Source organism: Lonchura striata, chromosome 10 (genome assembly GCF_046129695.1).
Source record: "Lonchura striata isolate bLonStr1 chromosome 10, bLonStr1.mat, whole genome shotgun sequence".
NCBI lineage: Eukaryota > Metazoa > Chordata > Aves > Passeriformes > Estrildidae > Lonchura > Lonchura striata.
This window is the reverse complement of record NC_134612.1, coordinates 258,293-280,266: the sequence shown is the minus strand read 5'-3', so window position 1 is coordinate 280,266 and position 21,974 is coordinate 258,293.

Sequence of the window (21,974 nt, the reverse complement as noted above, 5' to 3'; positions counted from 1 at the left end):
TTCGCCCTCGTACAAGCTACCTCTCTGTCCGGCTCGCGGAGCAGGAGAAGCGGCTGCTTCGCGCACACAACAGCCGTACGCTCCGAAGCGCTGCTTCAGCCGAAAGACGCCGGCGACCGGCGCTTGGCTTCGGACAGCTCCGGAGAGCCGTAGTGTGCGTCTGCACTGGACTACATCATAGCGAAAAGCTTTGGCAGTGTGTCTTAGCAGGGTGATAGCTTAGGAGCGCAGCGCACTTATGCCTCCCTTGCCCAGAAACACGGATTTGCTGCACTCTCCAAAAACACTGCCCTTTCCAGGGCAAGATGCCAGATGCTCTCTGATGCCCGTGCTCTCTTCCTCCTCTTGCCCAACTTGGTTTTTTAGCGTGCACATATCTCGACATTCAGTGCACAGCGAAGGCAATCGCAAAAGTCCAGCAGCTGCTGACTCCCAAACACAAGGCGCTGGCTATGTTCTTGCTTCTCGACAACTCAACGGAGTGCTTCATTTCTGCAGTTGCCATCGAGGTCTCTGCACTCGGAGACGCAGAGGACGAGTAGGAGTTTCCCAGGAGGGGCTGCATCAGGACGAATTCAAAACTCAGGAAAATTGTCCTGGAACACCTTCCCTAAGGATGCTAGAATGGAATTGAAGGGGCAGGCGAGCGGCCACCACGGTCCTCTCGCAGTCCTTAGGGTGCGCGCAGAAGGCCGGTGCTCTGCGGCTTCGTTCTTCGCCCTCGTACAAGCTACCGCTCAGTCCGGCTCCCGGAGCAGCAGAAGCGGCTGCTTCGCGCACACAACAGCCGTACGCTCCGAAGCGCTGCTTCAGCCGAAAGACGCCGGCGACCGGCGCTTCGCTTCGGAAAGCTCCGGAGAGCCGCAGTGTGCGTCTGCACTAGACTGCATCATAGCGAAAAGCTTTGGCTCTGTGTCTCGCAGGGAGATAGCTTAGGAGCGCAGCGCACTTATGCCTCCCTTGTCCAGAAACACGATTTTACTGCACACTCCAAAAACACTGCTCTTTCCAGGGCAATATATAAGCTGCTTTCTGACGGCCGTGATCTTTCGATTACTCTTGCCCAGCTCGTTGTTTTAACGTGCACATGCCGTCCTGGCATTCAGTGCACAGTGAAAGCAATCGCAAAAGTCCAGCAGCTGCTGACTCCCAAACACAAGGCGCTGGCTATGTTCTTGCTTCTCGACAACTCAACGCAGCCCTTCTTTTCTGCAGTTGCCATCGAGGTCTCTGCACTCGGAGACTCAGAGGACGAGCACGAGTTTCCCAGGAGGGGCTGCATCAGGACGAATTCAAAACTCAGGAAAATTGTCCTGGAACACCTTCCCTAAGGATGCTAGAATGGAATTGAAGGGGCAGGCGAGCGGCCACCACGGTCCTCTCGCAGTCCTTAGGGTGCGCGTAGAAGGCCGGTGCTCTGCGGCTTCGTTCTTCGCCGTCGTACAATCTACCGCTCTGTCCGGCTCCCGGAGCAGGAGAAGCGGCTGCTTCGCGCACACAACAGCCGTACGCTCCGAAGCGCTGCTTCAGCCGAAAGACGCCGGCGACCGGCGCTTGGCTTCGGACAGCTCCGGAGAGCCGTAGTGTGCGTCTGCACTGGACTACATCATAGCGAAAAGCTTTGGCAGTGTGTCTTAGCAGGGTGATAGCTTAGGAGCGCAGCGCACTTATGCCTCCCTTGCCCAGAAACACGGATTTGCTGCACACTCCAAAAACACTGCCCTTTCCAGGGCAAGATGCCAGATGCTCTCTGATGCCCGTGCTCTCTTCCTCCTCTTGCCCAACTTGGTTTTTTAGCGTGCACATATCTCGACATTCAGTGCACAGTGAAGGCAATCGCAAAAGTCCAGCAGCTGCTGACTCCCAAACACAAGGCGCTGGCTATGTTCTTGCTTCTCGACAACTCAACGCAGCCCTTCTTTTCTGCAGTTGCCATCGAGGTCTCTGCACTCGGAGACGCAGAGGACGAGTAGGAGTTTCCCAGGAGGGTCTGCATCAGGACGAATTCAAAACTCAGGAAAATTGTCCTGGAACACCTTCCCTAAGGATGCTAGAATGGAATTGAAGGGGCAGGCGAGCGGCCACCACGGTCCTCTAGCAGTCCTTAGGGTGCGCGCAGAAGGTCGGTGCTCTGCGGCTTCGTTCTTCGCCGTCGTACAAGCTACCGCTCTGTCCGGCTCGCGGAGCAGCAGAAGCGGCTGCTTCGCGCACACAACAGCCGTACGCTCCGAAGCGCTGCTTCAGCCGAAAGCCGCCGGCCACCGGCGCTTGGCTTCGGACAGCTCCGGAGAGCCGCAGTGTGCGTCTGCACTAGACTGCATCCTAGCGAAAAGCTTTAGCAGTGTGTCTTAGCAGGGAGATAGCTTAGGAGCGCAGCGCACTTATGCCTTCCTTGTCCAGAAACACGATTTTACTGCACACTCCAAAAACACTGCTCTTTCCAGGGCAATATATAAGCTGCTTTCTGACGGCCGTGATCTTTCGATTACTCTTGCCCAGCTCGTTGTTTTAACGTGCACATGCCGTCCTGGAATTCAGTGCACAGTGAAAGCAATCGCAAAAGTCCAGCAGCTGCTGACTCCCAAACACAAGGCGCTGGCTATGTTCTTGCTTCTCGACAACTCAACGCAGCCCTTCTTTTCTGCAGTTGCCATCGAGGTCTCTGCACTCGGAGACTCAGAGGACGAGCACGAGTTTCCCAGGAGGGGCTGCATCAGGACGAATTCAAAACTCAGGAAAATTGTCCTGGAACACCTTCCCTAAGGATGCTAGAATGGAATTGAAGGGGCAGGCGAGCGGCCACCACGGTCCTCTCGCAGTCCTTAGGGTGCGCGTAGAAGGCCGGTGCTCTGCGGCTTCGTTCTTCGCCGTCGTACAATCTACCGCTCAGTCCGGCTCCCGGAGCAGGAGAAGCGGCTGCTTCGCGCACACAACAGCCGTACGCTCCGAAGCGCTGCTTCAGCCGAAAGACGCCGGCGACCGGCGCTTGGCTTCGGACAGCTCCGGAGAGCCGTAGTGTGCGTCTGCACTGGACTACATCATAGCGAAAAGCTTTGGCAGTGTGTCTTAGCAGGGTGATAGCTTAGGAGCGCAGCGCACTTATGCCTCCCTTGCCCAGAAACACGGATTTGCTGCACTCTCCAAAAACACTGCTCTTTCCAGGGCAAGATGCCAGATGCTCTCTGATGCCCGTGCTCTCTTCCTCCTCTTGCCCAACTTGGTTTTTTAGCGTGCACATATCTCGACATTCAGTGCACAGTGAAGGCAATCGCAAAAGTCCAGGTGCTGCTGACTCCCAAACACAAGGCGCTGGCTATGTTCTTGCTTCTCGACAACTCAACGCAGCCCTTCTTTTCTGCAGTTGCCATCGAGGTCTCTGCACTCGGAGACGCAGAGGACGAGTAGGAGTTTCCCAGGAGGGGCTGCATCAGGACGAATTCAAAACTCAGGAAAATTGTCCTGGAACACCTTCCCTAAGGATGCTAGAATGGAATTGAAGGGGCAGGCGAGCGGCCACCACGGTCCTCTCGCAGTCCTTAGGGTGCGCGCAGAAGGCCGGTGCTCTGCGGCTTCGTTCTTCGCCCTCGTACAAGCTACCGCTCAGTCCGGCTCCCGGAGCAGCAGAAGCGGCTGCTTCGCGCACACAACAGCCGTACGCTCCGAAGCGCTGCTTCAGCCGAAAGACGCCGGCGACCGGCGCTTGGCTTCGGACAGCTCCGGAGAGCCGTAGTGTGCGTCTGCACTGGACTACATCATAGCGAAAAGCTTTGGCAGTGTGTCTTAGCAGGGTGATAGCTTAGGAGCGCAGCGCACTTATGCCTCCCTTGCCCAGAAACACGGATTTGCTGCACTCTCCAAAAACACTGCTCTTTCCAGGGCAAGATGCCAGATGCTCTCTGATGCCCGTGCTCTCTTCCTCCTCTTGCCCAACTTGGTTTTTTAGCGTGCACATATCTCGACATTCAGTGCACAGTGAAGGCAATCGCAAAAGTCCAGGTGCTGCTGACTCCCAAACACAAGGCGCTGGCTATGTTCTTGCTTCTCGACAACTCAACGCAGCCCTTCTTTTCTGCAGTTGCCATCGAGGTCTCTGCACTCGGAGACGCAGAGGACGAGTAGGAGTTTCCCAGGAGGGGCTGCATCAGGAGGAATTCAAAACTCAGGAAAATTGTCCTGGAACACCTTCCCTAAGGATGCTAGAATGGAATTGAAGGGGCAGGCGAGCGGCCACCACGGTCCTCTCGCAGTCCTTAGGGTGCGCGCAGAAGGCCGGTGCTCTGCGGCTTCGTTCTTCGCCCTCGTACAAGCTACCGCTCTGTCCGGCTCCCGGAGCAGCAGAAGCGGCTGCTTCGCGCACACAACAGCCGTACGCTCCGAAGCGCTGCTTCAGCCGAAAGACGCCGGCGACCGGCGCTTCGCTTCGGAAAGCTCCGGAGAGCCGCACTGTGCGTCTGCACTAGACTGCATCATAGCGAAAAGCTTTGGCTCTGTGTCTCGCAGGGAGATAGCTTAGGAGCGCAGCGCACTTATGCCTCCCTTGTCCAGAAACACGATTTTACTGCACACTCCAAAAACACTGCTCTTTCCAGGGCAATATATAAGCTGCTTTCTGACGGCCGTGATCTTTCGATTACTCTTGCCCAGCTCGTTGTTTTAACGTGCACATGCCGTCCTGGCATTCAGTGCACAGTGAAAGCAATCGCAAAAGTCCAGCAGCTGCTGACTCCCAAACACAAGGCGCTGGCTATGTTCTTGCTTCTCGACAACTCAACGCAGCCCTTCTTTTCTGCAGTTGCCATCGAGGTCTCTGCACTCGGAGACGCAGAGGACGAGCACGAGTTTCCCAGGAGGGGCTGCATCAGGACGAATTCAAAACTCAGGAAAATTGTCCTGGAACACCTTCCATAAGGATGCTAGAATGGAATTGAAGGGGCAGGCGAGCGGCCACCACGGTCCTCTCGCAGTCCTTAGGGTGCGCGTAGAAGGCCGGTGCTCTGCGGCTTCGTTCTTCGCCGTCGTACAATCTACCGCTCTGTCCGGCTCCCGGAGCAGGAGAAGCGGCTGCTTCGCGCACACAACAGCCGTACGCTCCGAAGCGCTGCTTCAGCCGAAAGACGCCGGCGACCGGCGCTTGGCTTCGGACAGCTCCGGAGAGCCGTAGTGTGCGTCTGCACTGGACTACATCATAGCGAAAAGCTTTGGCAGTGTGTCTTAGCAGGGTGATAGCTTAGGAGCGCAGCGCACTTATGCCTCCCTTGCCCAGAAACACGGATTTGCTGCACTCTCCAAAAACACTGCTCTTTCCAGGGCAAGATGCCAGATGCTCTCTGATGCCCGTGCTCTCTTCCTCCTCTTGCCCAACTTGGTTTTTTAGCGTGCACATATCTCGACATTCAGTGCACAGCGAAGGCAATCGCAAAAGTCCAGGTGCTGCTGACTCCCAAACACAAGGCGCTGGCTATGTTCTTGCTTCTCGACAACTCAACGCAGCCCTTCTTTTCTGCAGTTGCCATCGAGGTCTCTGCACTCGGAGACGCAGAGGACGAGTAGGAGTTTCCCAGGAGGGGCTGCATCAGGAGGAATTCAAAACTCAGGAAAATTGTCCTGGAACACCTTCCCTAAGGATGCTAGAATGGAATTGAAGAGGCAGGCGAGCGGCCACCACGGTCCTCTCGCAGTCCTTAGGGTGCGCGCAGAAGGCCGGTGCTCTGCGGCTTCGTTCTTCGCCCTCGTACAATCTACCGCTCTGTCCGGCTCCCGGAGCAGGAGAAGCGGCTGCTTCGCGCACACAACAGCCGTACGCTCCGAAGCGCTGCTTCAGCCGAAAGACGCCGGCGACCGGCGCTTGGCTTCGGACAGCTCCGGAGAGCCGTAGTGTGCGTCTGCACTGGACTACATCATAGCGAAAAGCTTTGGCAGTGTGTCTTAGCAGGGTGATAGCTTAGGAGCGCAGCGCACTTATGCCTCCCTTGCCCAGAAACACGGATTTGCTGCACTCTCCAAAAACACTGCTCTTTCCAGGGCAAGATGCCAGATGCTCTCTGATGCCCGTGCTCTCTTCCTCCTCTTGCCCAACTTGGTTTTTTAGCGTGCACATATCTCGACATTCAGTGCACAGTGAAGGCAATCGCAAAAGTCCAGGTGCTGCTGACTCCCAAACACAAGGCGCTGGCTATGTTCTTGCTTCTCGACAACTCAACGCAGCCCTTCTTTTCTGCAGTTGCCATCGAGGTCTCTGCACTCGGAGACGCAGAGGACGAGTAGGAGTTTCCCAGGAGGGGCTGCATCAGGACGAATTCAAAACTCAGGAAAATTGTCCTGGAACACCTTCCCTAAGGATGCTAGAATGGAATTGAAGGGGCAGGCGAGCGGCCACCACGGTCCTCTCGCAGTCCTTAGGGTGCGCGCAGAAGGCCGGTGCTCTGCGGCTTCGTTCTTCGCCCTCGTACAAGCTACCGCTCTGTCCGGCTCCCGGAGCAGGAGAAGCGGCTGCTTCGCGCACACAACAGCCGTACGCTCCGAAGCGCTGCTTCAGCCGAAAGACGCCGGCGACCGGCGCTTGGCTTCGGACAGCTCCGGAGAGCCGTAGTGTGCGTCTGCACTGGACTACATCATAGCGAAAAGCTTTGGCAGTGTGTCTTAGCAGGGTGATAGCTTAGGAGCGCAGCGCACTTATGCCTCCCTTGCCCAGAAACACGGATTTGCTGCACTCTCCAAAAACACTGCCCTTTCCAGGGCAAGATGCCAGATGCTCTCTGATGCCCGTGCTCTCTTCCTCCTCTTGCCCAACTTGGTTTTTTAGCGTGCACATATCTCGACATTCAGTGCACAGCGAAGGCAATCGCAAAAGTCCAGCAGCTGCTGACTCCCAAACACAAGGCGCTGGCTATGTTCTTGCTTCTCGACAACTCAACGGAGTGCTTCATTTCTGCAGTTGCCATCGAGGTCTCTGCACTCGGAGACTCAGACGACGAGCAGTTGTTTCCCAGGAGGGGCTGCATCAGGAGGAATTCAAAACTCAGGAAAATTGTCCTGGATCACCTTCCCTAAGGATGCTAGAATGGAATTGAAGGGGCAGGCGAGCGGCCACCACGGTCCTCTCGCAGTCCTTAGGGTGCGCGCAGAAGGCCGGTGCTCTGCGGCTTCGTTCTTCGCCCTCGTACAAGCTACCGCTCAGTCCGGCTCCCGGAGCAGCAGAAGCGGCTGCTTCGCGCACACAACAGCCGTACGCTCCGAAGCGCTGCTTCAGCCGAAAGACGCCGGCGACCGGCGCTTCGCTTCGGAAAGCTCCGGAGAGCCGTAGTGTGCGTCTGCACTAGACTGCATCATAGCGAAAAGCTTTGGCTCTGTGTCTCGCAGGGAGATAGCTTAGGAGCGCAGCGCACTTATGCCTCCCTTGTCCAGAAACACGATTTTACGGCACACTCCAAAAACACTGCTCTTTCCAGGGCAATATATAAGCTGCTTTCTGACGGCCGTGATCTTTCGATTACTCTTGCCCAGCTCGTTGTTTTAACGTGCACATGCCGTCCTGGCATTCAGTGCACAGTGAAAGCAATCGCAAAAGTCCAGCAGCTGCTGACTCCCAAACACAAGGCGCTGGCTATGTTCTTGCTTCTCGACAACTCAACGCAGCCCTTCATTTCTGCAGTTGCCATCGAGGTCTCTGCACTCGGAGACTCAGAGGACGAGCACGAGTTTCCCAGGAGGGGCTGCATCAGGACGAATTCAAAACTCAGGAAAATTGTCCTGGAACACCTTCCATAAGGATGCTAGAATGGAATTGAAGGGGCAGGCGAGCGGCCACCACGGTCCTCTCGCAGTCCTTAGGGTGCGCGGAGAAGGCCGGTGCTCTGCGGCTTCGTTCTTCGCCGTCGTACAATCTACCGCTCTGTCCGGCTCGCGGAGCAGGAGAAGCGGCTGCTTCGCGCACACAACAGCCGTACGCTCCGAAGCGCTGCTTCAGCCGAAAGACGCCGGCGACCGGCGCTTGGCTTCGGACAGCTCCGGAGAGCCGTAGTGTGCGTCTGCACTGGACTACATCATAGCGAAAAGCTTTGGCAGTGTGTCTTAGCAGGGTGATAGCTTAGGAGCGCAGCGCACTTATGCCTCCCTTGCCCAGAAACACGGATTTGCTGCACTCTCCAAAAACACTGCTCTTTCCAGGGCAAGATGCCAGATGCTCTCTGATGCCCGTGCTCTCTTCCTCCTCTTGCCCAACTTGGTTTTTTAGCGTGCACATATCTCGACATTCAGTGCACAGTGAAGGCAATCGCAAAAGTCCAGGTGCTGCTGACTCCCAAACACAAGGCGCTGGCTATGTTCTTGCTTCTCGACAACTCAACGCAGCCCTTCTTTTCTGCAGTTGCCATCGAGGTCTCTGCACTCGGAGACGCAGAGGACGAGTAGGAGTTTCCCAGGAGGGGCTGCATCAGGAGGAATTCAAAACTCAGGAAAATTGTCCTGGAACACCTTCCCTAAGGATGCTAGAATGGAATTGAAGGGGCAGGCGAGCGGCCACCACGGTCCTCTCGCAGTCCTTAGGGTGCGCGCAGAAGGCCGGTGCTCTGCGGCTTCGTTCTTCGCCCTCGTACAAGCTACCGCTCAGTCCGGCTCCCGGAGCAGCAGAAGCGGCTGCTTCGCGCACACAACAGCCGTACGCTCCGAAGCGCTGCTTCAGCCGAAAGACGCCGGCGACCGGCGCTTCGCTTCGGAAAGCTCCGGAGAGCCGCAGTGTGCGTCTGCACTAGACTGCATCATAGCGAAAAGCTTTGGCTCTGTGTCTCGCAGGGAGATAGCTTAGGAGCGCAGCGCACTTATGCCTCCCTAGTCCAGAAACACGATTTTACTGCACACTCCAAAAACACTGCCCTTTCAAGGGCAAGATGCCAGATGCTCTCTGATGCCCGTGCTCCCTTCCTGCTCTTGCCCAGCTCGTTGTTTTAACGTGCACATGCCGTCCTGGCATTCAGTGCACAGTGAAAGCAATCGCAAAAGTCCAGCAGCTGCTGACTCCCAAACACAAGGCGCTGGCTATGTTCTTGCTTCTCGACAACTCAACGCAGCCCTTCTTTTCTGCAGTTGCCATCGAGGTCTCTGCACTCGGAGACTCAGAGGACGAGCACGAGTTTCCCAGGAGGGGCTGCATCAGGAGGAATTCAAAACTCAGGAAAATTGTCCTGGAACACCTTCCCTAAGGATGCTAGAATGGAATTGAAGGGGCAGGCGAGCGGCCACCACGGTCCTCTCGCAGTCCTTAGGGTGCGCGTAGAAGGCCGGTGCTCTGCGGCTTCGTTCTTCGCCGTCGTACAATCTACCGCTCTGTCCGGCTCCCGGAGCAGGAGAAGCGGCTGCTTCGCGCACACAACAGCCGTACGCTCCGAAGCGCTGCTTCAGCCGAAAGACGCCGGCGACCGGCGCTTGGCTTCGGACAGCTCCGGAGAGCCGTAGTGTGCGTCTGCACTGGACTACATCATAGCGAAAAGCTTTGGCAGTGTGTCTTAGCAGGGTGATAGCTTAGGAGCGCAGCGCACTTATGCCTCCCTTGCCCAGAAACACGGATTTGCTGCACACTCCAAAAACACTGCCCTTTCCAGGGCAAGATGCCAGATGCTCTCTGATGCCCGTGCTCTCTTCCTCCTCTTGCCCAACTTGGTTTTTTAGCGTGCACATATCTCGACATTCAGTGCACAGTGAAGGCAATCGCAAAAGTCCAGCAGCTGCTGACTCCCAAACACAAGGCGCTGGCTATGTTCTTGCTTCTCGACAACTCAACGCAGCCCTTCTTTTCTGCAGTTGCCATCGAGGTCTCTGCACTCGGAGACGCAGAGGACGAGTAGGAGTTTCCCAGGAGGGTCTGCATCAGGACGAATTCAAAACTCAGGAAAATTGTCCTGGAACACCTTCCCTAAGGATGCTAGAATGGAATTGAAGGGGCAGGCGAGCGGCCACCACGGTCCTCTAGCAGTCCTTAGGGTGCGCGCAGAAGGTCGGTGCTCTGCGGCTTCGTTCTTCGCCGTCGTACAAGCTACCGCTCTGTCCGGCTCGCGGAGCAGCAGAAGCGGCTGCTTCGCGCACACAACAGCCGTACGCTCCGAAGCGCTGCTTCAGCCGAAAGCCGCCGGCCACCGGCGCTTGGCTTCGGACAGCTCCGGAGAGCCGCAGTGTGCGTCTGCACTAGACTGCATCCTAGCGAAAAGCTTTAGCAGTGTGTCTTAGCAGGGAGATAGCTTAGGAGCGCAGCGCACTTATGCCTTCCTTGTCCAGAAACACGATTTTACTGCACACTCCAAAAACACTGCTCTTTCCAGGGCAATATATAAGCTGCTTTCTGACGGCCGTGATCTTTCGATTACTCTTGCCCAGCTCGTTGTTTTAACGTGCACATGCCGTCCTGGCATTCAGTGCACAGTGAAAGCAATCGCAAAAGTCCAGCAGCTGCTGACTCCCAAACACAAGGCGCTGGCTATGTTCTTGCTTCTCGACAACTCAACGCAGCCCTTCTTTTCTGCAGTTGCCATCGAGGTCTCTGCACTCGGAGACTCAGAGGACGAGCACGAGTTTCCCAGGAGGGGCTGCATCAGGACGAATTCAAAACTCAGGAAAATTGTCCTGGAACACCTTCCCTAAGGATGCTAGAATGGAATTGAAGGGGCAGGCGAGCGGCCACCACGGTCCTCTCGCAGTCCTTAGGGTGCGCGTAGAAGGCCGGTGCTCTGCGGCTTCGTTCTTCGCCGTCGTACAATCTACCGCTCTGTCCGGCTCCCGGAGCAGGAGAAGCGGCTGCTTCGCGCACACAACAGCCGTACGCTCCGAAGCGCTGCTTCAGCCGAAAGACGCCGGCGACCGGCGCTTGGCTTCGGACAGCTCCGGAGAGCCGTAGTGTGCGTCTGCACTGGACTACATCATAGCGAAAAGCTTTGGCAGTGTGTCTTAGCAGGGTGATAGCTTAGGAGCGCAGCGCACTTATGCCTCCCTTGCCCAGAAACACGGATTTGCTGCACTCTCCAAAAACACTGCTCTTTCCAGGGCAAGATGCCAGATGCTCTCTGATGCCCGTGCTCTCTTCCTCCTCTTGCCCAACTTGGTTTTTTAGCGTGCACATATCTCGACATTCAGTGCACAGTGAAGGCAATCGCAAAAGTCCAGGTGCTGCTGACTCCCAAACACAAGGCGCTGGCTATGTTCTTGCTTCTCGACAACTCAACGCAGCCCTTCTTTTCTGCAGTTGCCATCGAGGTCTCTGCACTCGGAGACGCAGAGGACGAGTAGGAGTTTCCCAGGAGGGGCTGCATCAGGACGAATTCAAAACTCAGGAAAATTGTCCTGGAACACCTTCCCTAAGGATGCTAGAATGGAATTGAAGGGGCAGGCGAGCGGCCACCACGGTCCTCTCGCAGTCCTTAGGGTGCGCGCAGAAGGCCGGTGCTCTGCGGCTTCGTTCTTCGCCCTCGTACAAGCTACCGCTCAGTCCGGCTCCCGGAGCAGCAGAAGCGGCTGCTTCGCGCACACAACAGCCGTACGCTCCGAAGCGCTGCTTCAGCCGAAAGACGCCGGCGACCGGCGCTTGGCTTCGGACAGCTCCGGAGAGCCGTAGTGTGCGTCTGCACTGGACTACATCATAGCGAAAAGCTTTGGCAGTGTGTCTTAGCAGGGTGATAGCTTAGGAGCGCAGCGCACTTATGCCTCCCTTGCCCAGAAACACGGATTTGCTGCACTCTCCAAAAACACTGCTCTTTCCAGGGCAAGATGCCAGATGCTCTCTGATGCCCGTGCTCTCTTCCTCCTCTTGCCCAACTTGGTTTTTTAGCGTGCACATATCTCGACATTCAGTGCACAGTGAAGGCAATCGCAAAAGTCCAGGTGCTGCTGACTCCCAAACACAAGGCGCTGGCTATGTTCTTGCTTCTCGACAACTCAACGCAGCCCTTCTTTTCTGCAGTTGCCATCGAGGTCTCTGCACTCGGAGACGCAGAGGACGAGTAGGAGTTTCCCAGGAGGGGCTGCATCAGGAGGAATTCAAAACTCAGGAAAATTGTCCTGGAACACCTTCCCTAAGGATGCTAGAATGGAATTGAAGGGGCAGGCGAGCGGCCACCACGGTCCTCTCGCAGTCCTTAGGGTGCGCGCAGAAGGCCGGTGCTCTGCGGCTTCGTTCTTCGCCCTCGTACAAGCTACCGCTCTGTCCGGCTCCCGGAGCAGCAGAAGCGGCTGCTTCGCGCACACAACAGCCGTACGCTCCGAAGCGCTGCTTCAGCCGAAAGACGCCGGCGACCGGCGCTTCGCTTCGGAAAGCTCCGGAGAGCCGCAGTGTGCGTCTGCACTAGACTGCATCATAGCGAAAAGCTTTGGCTCTGTGTCTCGCAGGGAGATAGCTTAGGAGCGCAGCGCACTTATGCCTCCCTTGTCCAGAAACACGATTTTACTGCACACTCCAAAAACACTGCTCTTTCCAGGGCAATATATAAGCTGCTTTCTGACGGCCGTGATCTTTCGATTACTCTTGCCCAGCTCGTTGTTTTAACGTGCACATGCCGTCCTGGCATTCAGTGCACAGTGAAAGCAATCGCAAAAGTCCAGCAGCTGCTGACTCCCAAACACAAGGCGCTGGCTATGTTCTTGCTTCTCGACAACTCAACGCAGCCCTTCTTTTCTGCAGTTGCCATCGAGGTCTCTGCACTCGGAGACGCAGAGGACGAGCACGAGTTTCCCAGGAGGGGCTGCATCAGGACGAATTCAAAACTCAGGAAAATTGTCCTGGAACACCTTCCATAAGGATGCTAGAATGGAATTGAAGGGGCAGGCGAGCGGCCACCACGGTCCTCTCGCAGTCCTTAGGGTGCGCGTAGAAGGCCGGTGCTCTGCGGCTTCGTTCTTCGCCGTCGTACAATCTACCGCTCTGTCCGGCTCCCGGAGCAGGAGAAGCGGCTGCTTCGCGCACACAACAGCCGTACGCTCCGAAGCGCTGCTTCAGCCGAAAGACGCCGGCGACCGGCGCTTGGCTTCGGACAGCTCCGGAGAGCCGTAGTGTGCGTCTGCACTGGACTACATCATAGCGAAAAGCTTTGGCAGTGTGTCTTAGCAGGGTGATAGCTTAGGAGCGCAGCGCACTTATGCCTCCCTTGCCCAGAAACACGGATTTGCTGCACTCTCCAAAAACACTGCTCTTTCCAGGGCAAGATGCCAGATGCTCTCTGATGCCCGTGCTCTCTTCCTCCTCTTGCCCAACTTGGTTTTTTAGCGTGCACATATCTCGACATTCAGTGCACAGCGAAGGCAATCGCAAAAGTCCAGGTGCTGCTGACTCCCAAACACAAGGCGCTGGCTATGTTCTTGCTTCTCGACAACTCAACGCAGCCCTTCTTTTCTGCAGTTGCCATCGAGGTCTCTGCACTCGGAGACGCAGAGGACGAGTAGGAGTTTCCCAGGAGGGGCTGCATCAGGAGGAATTCAAAACTCAGGAAAATTGTCCTGGAACACCTTCCCTAAGGATGCTAGAATGGAATTGAAGGGGCAGGCGAGCGGCCACCACGGTCCTCTCGCAGTCCTTAGGGTGCGCGCAGAAGGCCGGTGCTCTGCGGCTTCGTTCTTCGCCCTCGTACAATCTACCGCTCTGTCCGGCTCCCGGAGCAGGAGAAGCGGCTGCTTCGCGCACACAACAGCCGTACGCTCCGAAGCGCTGCTTCAGCCGAAAGACGCCGGCGACCGGCGCTTGGCTTCGGACAGCTCCGGAGAGCCGTAGTGTGCGTCTGCACTGGACTACATCATAGCGAAAAGCTTTGGCAGTGTGTCTTAGCAGGGTGATAGCTTAGGAGCGCAGCGCACTTATGCCTCCCTTGCCCAGAAACACGGATTTGCTGCACTCTCCAAAAACACTGCCCTTTCCAGGGCAAGATGCCAGATGCTCTCTGATGCCCGTGCTCTCTTCCTCCTCTTGCCCAACTTGGTTTTTTAGCGTGCACATATCTCGACATTCAGTGCACAGCGAAGGCAATCGCAAAAGTCCAGCAGCTGCTGACTCCCAAACACAAGGCGCTGGCTATGTTCTTGCTTCTCGACAACTCAACGGAGTGCTTCATTTCTGCAGTTGCCATCGAGGTCTCTGCACTCGGAGACTCAGACGACGAGCAGTTGTTTCCCAGGAGGGGCTGCATCAGGAGGAATTCAAAACTCAGGAAAATTGTCCTGGATCACCTTCCCTAAGGATGCTAGAATGGAATTGAAGGGGCAGGCGAGCGGCCACCACGGTCCTCTCGCAGTCCTTAGGGTGCGCGCAGAAGGCCGGTGCTCTGCGGCTTCGTTCTTCGCCCTCGTACAAGCTACCGCTCAGTCCGGCTCCCGGAGCAGCAGAAGCGGCTGCTTCGCGCACACAACAGCCGTACGCTCCGAAGCGCTGCTTCAGCCGAAAGACGCCGGCGACCGGCGCTTCGCTTCGGAAAGCTCCGGAGAGCCGTAGTGTGCGTCTGCACTAGACTGCATCATAGCGAAAAGCTTTGGCTCTGTGTCTCGCAGGGAGATAGCTTAGGAGCGCAGCGCACTTATGCCTCCCTTGTCCAGAAACACGATTTTACTGCACACTCCAAAAACACTGCTCTTTCCAGGGCAATATATAAGCTGCTTTCTGACGGCCGTGATCTTTCGATTACTCTTGCCCAGCTCGTTGTTTTAACGTGCACATGCCGTCCTGGCATTCAGTGCACAGTGAAAGCAATCGCAAAAGTCCAGCAGCTGCTGACTCCCAAACACAAGGCGCTGGCTATGTTCTTGCTTCTCGACAACTCAACGCAGCCCTTCATTTCTGCAGTTGCCATCGAGGTCTCTGCACTCGGAGACTCAGAGGACGAGCACGAGTTTCCCAGGAGGGGCTGCATCAGGACGAATTCAAAACTCAGGAAAATTGTCCTGGAACACCTTCCATAAGGATGCTAGAATGGAATTGAAGGGGCAGGCGAGCGGCCACCACGGTCCTCTCGCAGTCCTTAGGGTGCGCGGAGAAGGCCGGTGCTCTGCGGCTTCGTTCTTCGCCGTCGTACAATCTACCGCTCTGTCCGGCTCGCGGAGCAGGAGAAGCGGCTGCTTCGCGCACACAACAGCCGTACGCTCCGAAGCGCTGCTTCAGCCGAAAGACGCCGGCGACCGGCGCTTGGCTTCGGACAGCTCCGGAGAGCCGTAGTGTGCGTCTGCACTGGACTACATCATAGCGAAAAGCTTTGGCAGTGTGTCTTAGCAGGGTGATAGCTTAGGAGCGCAGCGCACTTATGCCTCCCTTGCCCAGAAACACGGATTTGCTGCACTCTCCAAAAACACTGCTCTTTCCAGGGCAAGATGCCAGATGCTCTCTGATGCCCGTGCTCTCTTCCTCCTCTTGCCCAACTTGGTTTTTTAGCGTGCACATATCTCGACATTCAGTGCACAGTGAAGGCAATCGCAAAAGTCCAGGTGCTGCTGACTCCCAAACACAAGGCGCTGGCTATGTTCTTGCTTCTCGACAACTCAACGCAGCCCTTCTTTTCTGCAGTTGCCATCGAGGTCTCTGCACTCGGAGACGCAGAGGACGAGTAGGAGTTTCCCAGGAGGGGCTGCATCAGGAGGAATTCAAAACTCAGGAAAATTGTCCTGGAACACCTTCCCTAAGGATGCTAGAATGGAATTGAAGGGGCAGGCGAGCGGCCACCACGGTCCTCTCGCAGTCCTTAGGGTGCGCGCAGAAGGCCGGTGCTCTGCGGCTTCGTTCTTCGCCCTCGTACAAGCTACCGCTCAGTCCGGCTCCCGGAGCAGCAGAAGCGGCTGCTTCGCGCACACAACAGCCGTACGCTCCGAAGCGCTGCTTCAGCCGAAAGACGCCGGCGACCGGCGCTTCGCTTCGGAAAGCTCCGGAGAGCCGCAGTGTGCGTCTGCACTAGACTGCATCATAGCGAAAAGCTTTGGCTCTGTGTCTCGCAGGGAGATAGCTTAGGAGCGCAGCGCACTTATGCCTCCCTAGTCCAGAAACACGATTTTACTGCACACTCCAAAAACACTGCCCTTTCAAGGGCAAGATGCCAGATGCTCTCTGATGCCCGTGCTCCCTTCCTGCTCTTGCCCAGCTCGTTGTTTTAACGTGCACATGCCGTCCTGGCATTCAGTGCACAGTGAAAGCAATCGCAAAAGTCCAGCAGCTGCTGACTCCCAAACACAAGGCGCTGGCTATGTTCTTGCTTCTCGACAACTCAACGGAGTGCTTCATTTCTGCAGTTGCCATCGAGGTCTCTGCACTCGGAGACTCAGACGACGAGCAGTTGTTTCCCAGGAGGGGCTGCATCAGGACGAATTCAAAACTCAGGAAAATTGTCCTGGAACACCTTCCCTAAGGATGCTAGAATGGAATTGAAGGGGCAGGCGAGCGGCCACCACGGTCCTCTCGCAGTCCTTAGGGTGCGCGGAGAAGCCCGGTGCTCTGCGGCTTCGTTCTTCGCCCTCGTACAAGCTACCTCTCTGTCCGGCTCGCGGAGCAGGAGAAGCGGCTGCTTCGCGCACACAACAGCCGTACGCTCCGAAGCGCTGCTTCAGCCGAAAGACGCCGGCGACCGGCGCTTGGCTTCGGACAGCTCCGGAGAGCCGTAGTGTGCGTCTGCACTGGACTACATCATAGCGAAAAGCTTTGGCAGTGTGTCTTAGCAGGGTGATAGCTTAGGAGCGCAGCGCACTTATGCCTCCCTTGCCCAGAAACACGGATTTGCTGCACTCTCCAAAAACACTGCCCTTTCCAGGGCAAGATGCCAGATGCTCTCTGATGCCCGTGCTCTCTTCCTCCTCTTGCCCAACTTGGTTTTTTAGCGTGCACATATCTCGACATTCAGTGCACAGCGAAGGCAATCGCAAAAGTCCAGCAGCTGCTGACTCCCAAACACAAGGCGCTGGCTATGTTCTTGCTTCTCGACAACTCAACGGAGTGCTTCATTTCTGCAGTTGCCATCGAGGTCTCTGCACTCGGAGACGCAGAGGACGAGTAGGAGTTTCCCAGGAGGGGCTGCATCAGGAGGAATTCAAAACTCAGGAAAATTGTCCTGGAACACCTTCCCTAAGGATGCTAGAATGGAATTGAAGGGGCAGGCGAGCGGCCACCACGGTCCTCTCGCAGTCCTTAGGGTGCGCGCAGAAGGCCGGTGCTCTGCGGCTTCGTTCTTCGCCCTCGTACAAGCTACCGCTCAGTCCGGCTCCCGGAGCAGCAGAAGCGGCTGCTTCGCGCACACAACAGCCGTACGCTCCGAAGCGCTGCTTCAGCCGAAAGACGCCGGCGACCGGCGCTTCGCTTCGGAAAGCCCCGGAGAGCCGCAGTGTGCGTCTGCACTAGACTGCATCATAGCGAAAAGCTTTGGCTCTGTGTCTCGCAGGGAGATAGCTTAGGAGCGCAGCGCACTTATGCCTCCCTTGTCCAGAAACACGATTTTACTGCACACTCCAAAAACACTGCTCTTTCCAGGGCAATATATAAGCTGCTTTCTGACGGCCGTGATCTTTCGATTACTCTTGCCCAGCTCGTTGTTTTAACGTGCACATGCCGTCCTGGCATTCAGTGCACAGTGAAAGCAATCGCAAAAGTCCAGCAGCTGCTGACTCCCAAACACAAGGCGCTGGCTATGTTCTTGCTTCTCGACAACTCAACGCAGCCCTTCTTTTCTGCAGTTGCCATCGAGGTCTCTGCACTCGGAGACTCAGAGGACGAGCACGAGTTTCCCAGGAGGGGCTGCATCAGGACGAATTCAAAACTCAGGAAAATTGTCCTGGAACACCTTCCCTAAGGATGCTAGAATGGAATTGAAGGGGCAGGCGAGCGGCCACCACGGTCCTCTCGCAGTCCTTAGGGTGCGCGTAGAAGGCCGGTGCTCTGCGGCTTCGTTCTTCGCCCTCGTACAAGCTACCGCTCTGTCCGGCTCCCGGAGCAGGAGAAGCGGCTGCTTCGCGCACACAACAGCCGTACGCTCCGAAGCGCTGCTTCAGCCGAAAGACGCCGGCGACCGGCGCTTGGCTTCGGACAGCTCCGGAGAGCCGTAGTGTGCGTCTGCACTGGACTACATCATAGCGAAAAGCTTTGGCAGTGTGTCTTAGCAGGGTGATAGCTTAGGAGCGCAGCGCACTTATGCCTCCCTTGCCCAGAAACACGGATTTGCTGCACACTCCAAAAACACTGCCCTTTCCAGGGCAAGATGCCAGATGCTCTCTGATGCCCGTGCTCTCTTCCTCCTCTTGCCCAACTTGGTTTTTTCGCGTGCACATATCTCGACATTCAGTGCACAGTGAAGGCAATCGCAAAAGTCCAGCAGCTGCTGACTCCCAAACACAAGGCGCTGGCTATGTTCTTGCTTCTCGACAACTCAACGCAGCCCTTCTTTTCTGCAGTTGCCATCGAGGTCTCTGCACTCGGAGACGCAGAGGACGAGTAGGAGTTTCCCAGGAGGGTCTGCATCAGGACGAATTCAAAACTCAGGAAAATTGTCCTGGAACACCTTCCCTAAGGATGCTAGAATGGAATTGAAGGGGCAGGCGAGCGGCCACCACGGTCCTCTAGCAGTCCTTAGGGTGCGCGCAGAAGGTCGGTGCTCTGCGGCTTCGTTCTTCGCCGTCGTACAAGCTACCGCTCTGTCCGGCTCGCGGAGCAGCAGAAGCGGCTGCTTCGCGCACACAACAGCCGTACGCTCCGAAGCGCTGCTTCAGCCGAAAGCCGCCGGCCACCGGCGCTTGGCTTCGGACAGCTCCGGAGAGCCGCAGTGTGCGTCTGCACTAGACTGCATCCTAGCGAAAAGCTTTAGCAGTGTGTCTTAGCAGGGAGATAGCTTAGGAGCGCAGCGCACTTATGCCTTCCTTGTCCAGAAACACGATTTTACTGCACACTCCAAAAACACTGCTCTTTCCAGGGCAATATATAAGCTGCTTTCTGACGGCCGTGATCTTTCGATTACTCTTGCCCAGCTCGTTGTTTTAACGTGCACATGCCGTCCTGGCATTCAGTGCACAGTGAAAGCAATCGCAAAAGTCCAGCAGCTGCTGACTCCCAAACACAAGGCGCTGGCTATGTTCTTGCTTCTCGACAACTCAACGCAGCCCTTCTTTTCTGCAGTTGCCATCGAGGTCTCTGCACTCGGAGACTCAGAGGACGAGCACGAGTTTCCCAGGAGGGGCTGCATCAGGACGAATTCAAAACTCAGGAAAATTGTCCTGGAACACCTTCCCTAAGGATGCTAGAATGGAATTGAAGGGGCAGGCGAGCGGCCACCACGGTCCTCTCGCAGTCCTTAGGGTGCGCGTAGAAGGCCGGTGCTCTGCGGCTTCGTTCTTCGCCGTCGTACAATCTACCGCTCTGTCCGGCTCCCGGAGCAGCAGAAGCGGCTGCTTCGCGCACACAACAGCCGTACGCTCCGAAGCGCTGCTTCAGCCGAAAGACGCCGGCGACCGGCGCTTGGCTTCGGACAGCTCCGGAGAGCCGTAGTGTGCGTCTGCACTGGACTACATCATAGCGAAAAGCTTTGGCAGTGTGTCTTAGCAGGGTGATAGCTTAGGAGCGCAGCGCACTTATGCCTCCCTTGCCCAGAAACACGGATTTGCTGCACTCTCCAAAAACACTGCTCTTTCCAGGGCAAGATGCCAGATGCTCTCTGATGCCCGTGCTCTCTTCCTCCTCTTGCCCAACTTGGTTTTTTAGCGTGCACATATCTCGACATTCAGTGCACAGTGAAGGCAATCGCAAAAGTCCAGGTGCTGCTGACTCCCAAACACAAGGCGCTGGCTATGTTCTTGCTTCTCGACAACTCAACGCAGCCCTTCTTTTCTGCAGTTGCCATCGAGGTCTCTGCACTCGGAGACGCAGAGGACGAGTAGGAGTTTCCCAGGAGGGGCTGCATCAGGACGAATTCAAAACTCAGGAAAATTGTCCTGGAACACCTTCCCTAAGGATGCTAGAATGGAATTGAAGGGGCAGGCGAGCGGCCACCACGGTCCTCTCGCAGTCCTTAGGGTGCGCGCAGAAGGCCGGTGCTCTGCGGCTTCGTTCTTCGCCCTCGTACAAGCTACCGCTCAGTCCGGCTCCCGGAGCAGCAGAAGCGGCTGCTTCGCGCACACAACAGCCGTACGCTCCGAAGCGCTGCTTCAGCCGAAAGACGCCGGCGACCGGCGCTTGGCTTCGGACAGCTCCGGAGAGCCGTAGTGTGCGTCTGCACTGGACTACATCATAGCGAAAAGCTTTGGCAGTGTGTCTTAGCAGGGTGATAGCTTAGGAGCGCAGCGCACTTATGCCTCCCTTGCCCAGAAACACGGATTTGCTGCACTCTCCAAAAACACTGCTCTTTCCAGGGCAAGATGCCAGATGCTCTCTGATGCCCGTGCTCTCTTCCTCCTCTTGCCCAACTTGGTTTTTTAGCGTGCACATATCTCGACATTCAGTGCACAGTGAAGGCAATCGCAAAAGTCCAGGTGCTGCTGACTCCCAAACACAAGGCGCTGGCTATGTTCTTGCTTCTCGACAACTCAACGCAGCCCTTCTTTTCTGCAGTTGCCATCGAGGTCTCTGCACTCGGAGACGCAGAGGACGAGTAGGAGTTTCCCAGGAGGGGCTGCATCAGGAGGAATTCAAAACTCAGGAAAATTGTCCTGGAACACCTTCCCTAAGGATGCTAGAATGGAATTGAAGGGGCAGGCGAGCGGCCACCACGGTCCTCTCGCAGTCCTTAGGGTGCGCGCAGAAGGCCGGTGCTCTGCGGCTTCGTTCTTCGCCCTCGTACAAGCTACCGCTCTGTCCGGCTCCCGGAGCAGCAGAAGCGGCTGCTTCGCGCACACAACAGCCGTACGCTCCGAAGCGCTGCTTCAGCCGAAAGACGCCGGCGACCGGCGCTTCGCTTCGGAAAGCTCCGGAGAGCCGCAGTGTGCGTCTGCACTAGACTGCATCATAGCGAAAAGCTTTGGCTCTGTGTCTCGCAGGGAGATAGCTTAGGAGCGCAGCGCACTTATGCCTCCCTTGTCCAGAAACACGATTTTACTGCACACTCCAAAAACACTGCTCTTTCCAGGGCAATATATAAGCTGCTTTCTGACGGCCGTGATCTTTCGATTACTCTTGCCCAGCTCGTTGTTTTAACGTGCACATGCCGTCCTGGCATTCAGTGCACAGTGAAAGCAATCGCAAAAGTCCAGCAGCTGCTGACTCCCAAACACAAGGCGCTGGCTATGTTCTTGCTTCTCGACAACTCAACGCAGCCCTTCTTTTCTGCAGTTGCCATCGAGGTCTCTGCACTCGGAGACGCAGAGGACGAGCACGAGTTTCCCAGGAGGGGCTGCATCAGGACGAATTCAAAACTCAGGAAAATTGTCCTGGAACACCTTCCATAAGGATGCTAGAATGGAATTGAAGGGGCAGGCGAGCGGCCACCACGGTCCTCTCGCAGTCCTTAGGGTGCGCGCAGAAGGCCGGTGCTCTGCGGCTTCGTTCTTCGCCCTCGTACAAGCTACCGCTCAGTCCGGCTCCCGGAGCAGCAGAAGCGGCTGCTTCGCGCACACAACAGCCGTACGCTCCGAAGCGCTGCTTCAGCCGAAAGACGCCGGCGACCGGCGCTTGGCTTCGGACAGCTCCGGAGAGCCGTAGTGTGCGTCTGCACTGGACTACATCATAGCGAAAAGCTTTGGCAGTGTGTCTTAGCAGGGTGATAGCTTAGGAGCGCAGCGCACTTATGCCTCCCTTGCCCAGAAACACGGATTTGCTGCACTCTCCAAAAACACTGCCCTTTCCAGGGCAAGATGCCAGATGCTCTCTGATGCCCGTGCTCTCTTCCTCCTCTTGCCCAACTTGGTTTTTTAGCGTGCACATATCTCGACATTCAGTGCACAGCGAAGGCAATCGCAAAAGTCCAGCAGCTGCTGACTCCCAAACACAAGGCGCTGGCTATGTTCTTGCTTCTCGACAACTCAACGGAGTGCTTCATTTCTGCAGTTGCCATCGAGGTCTCTGC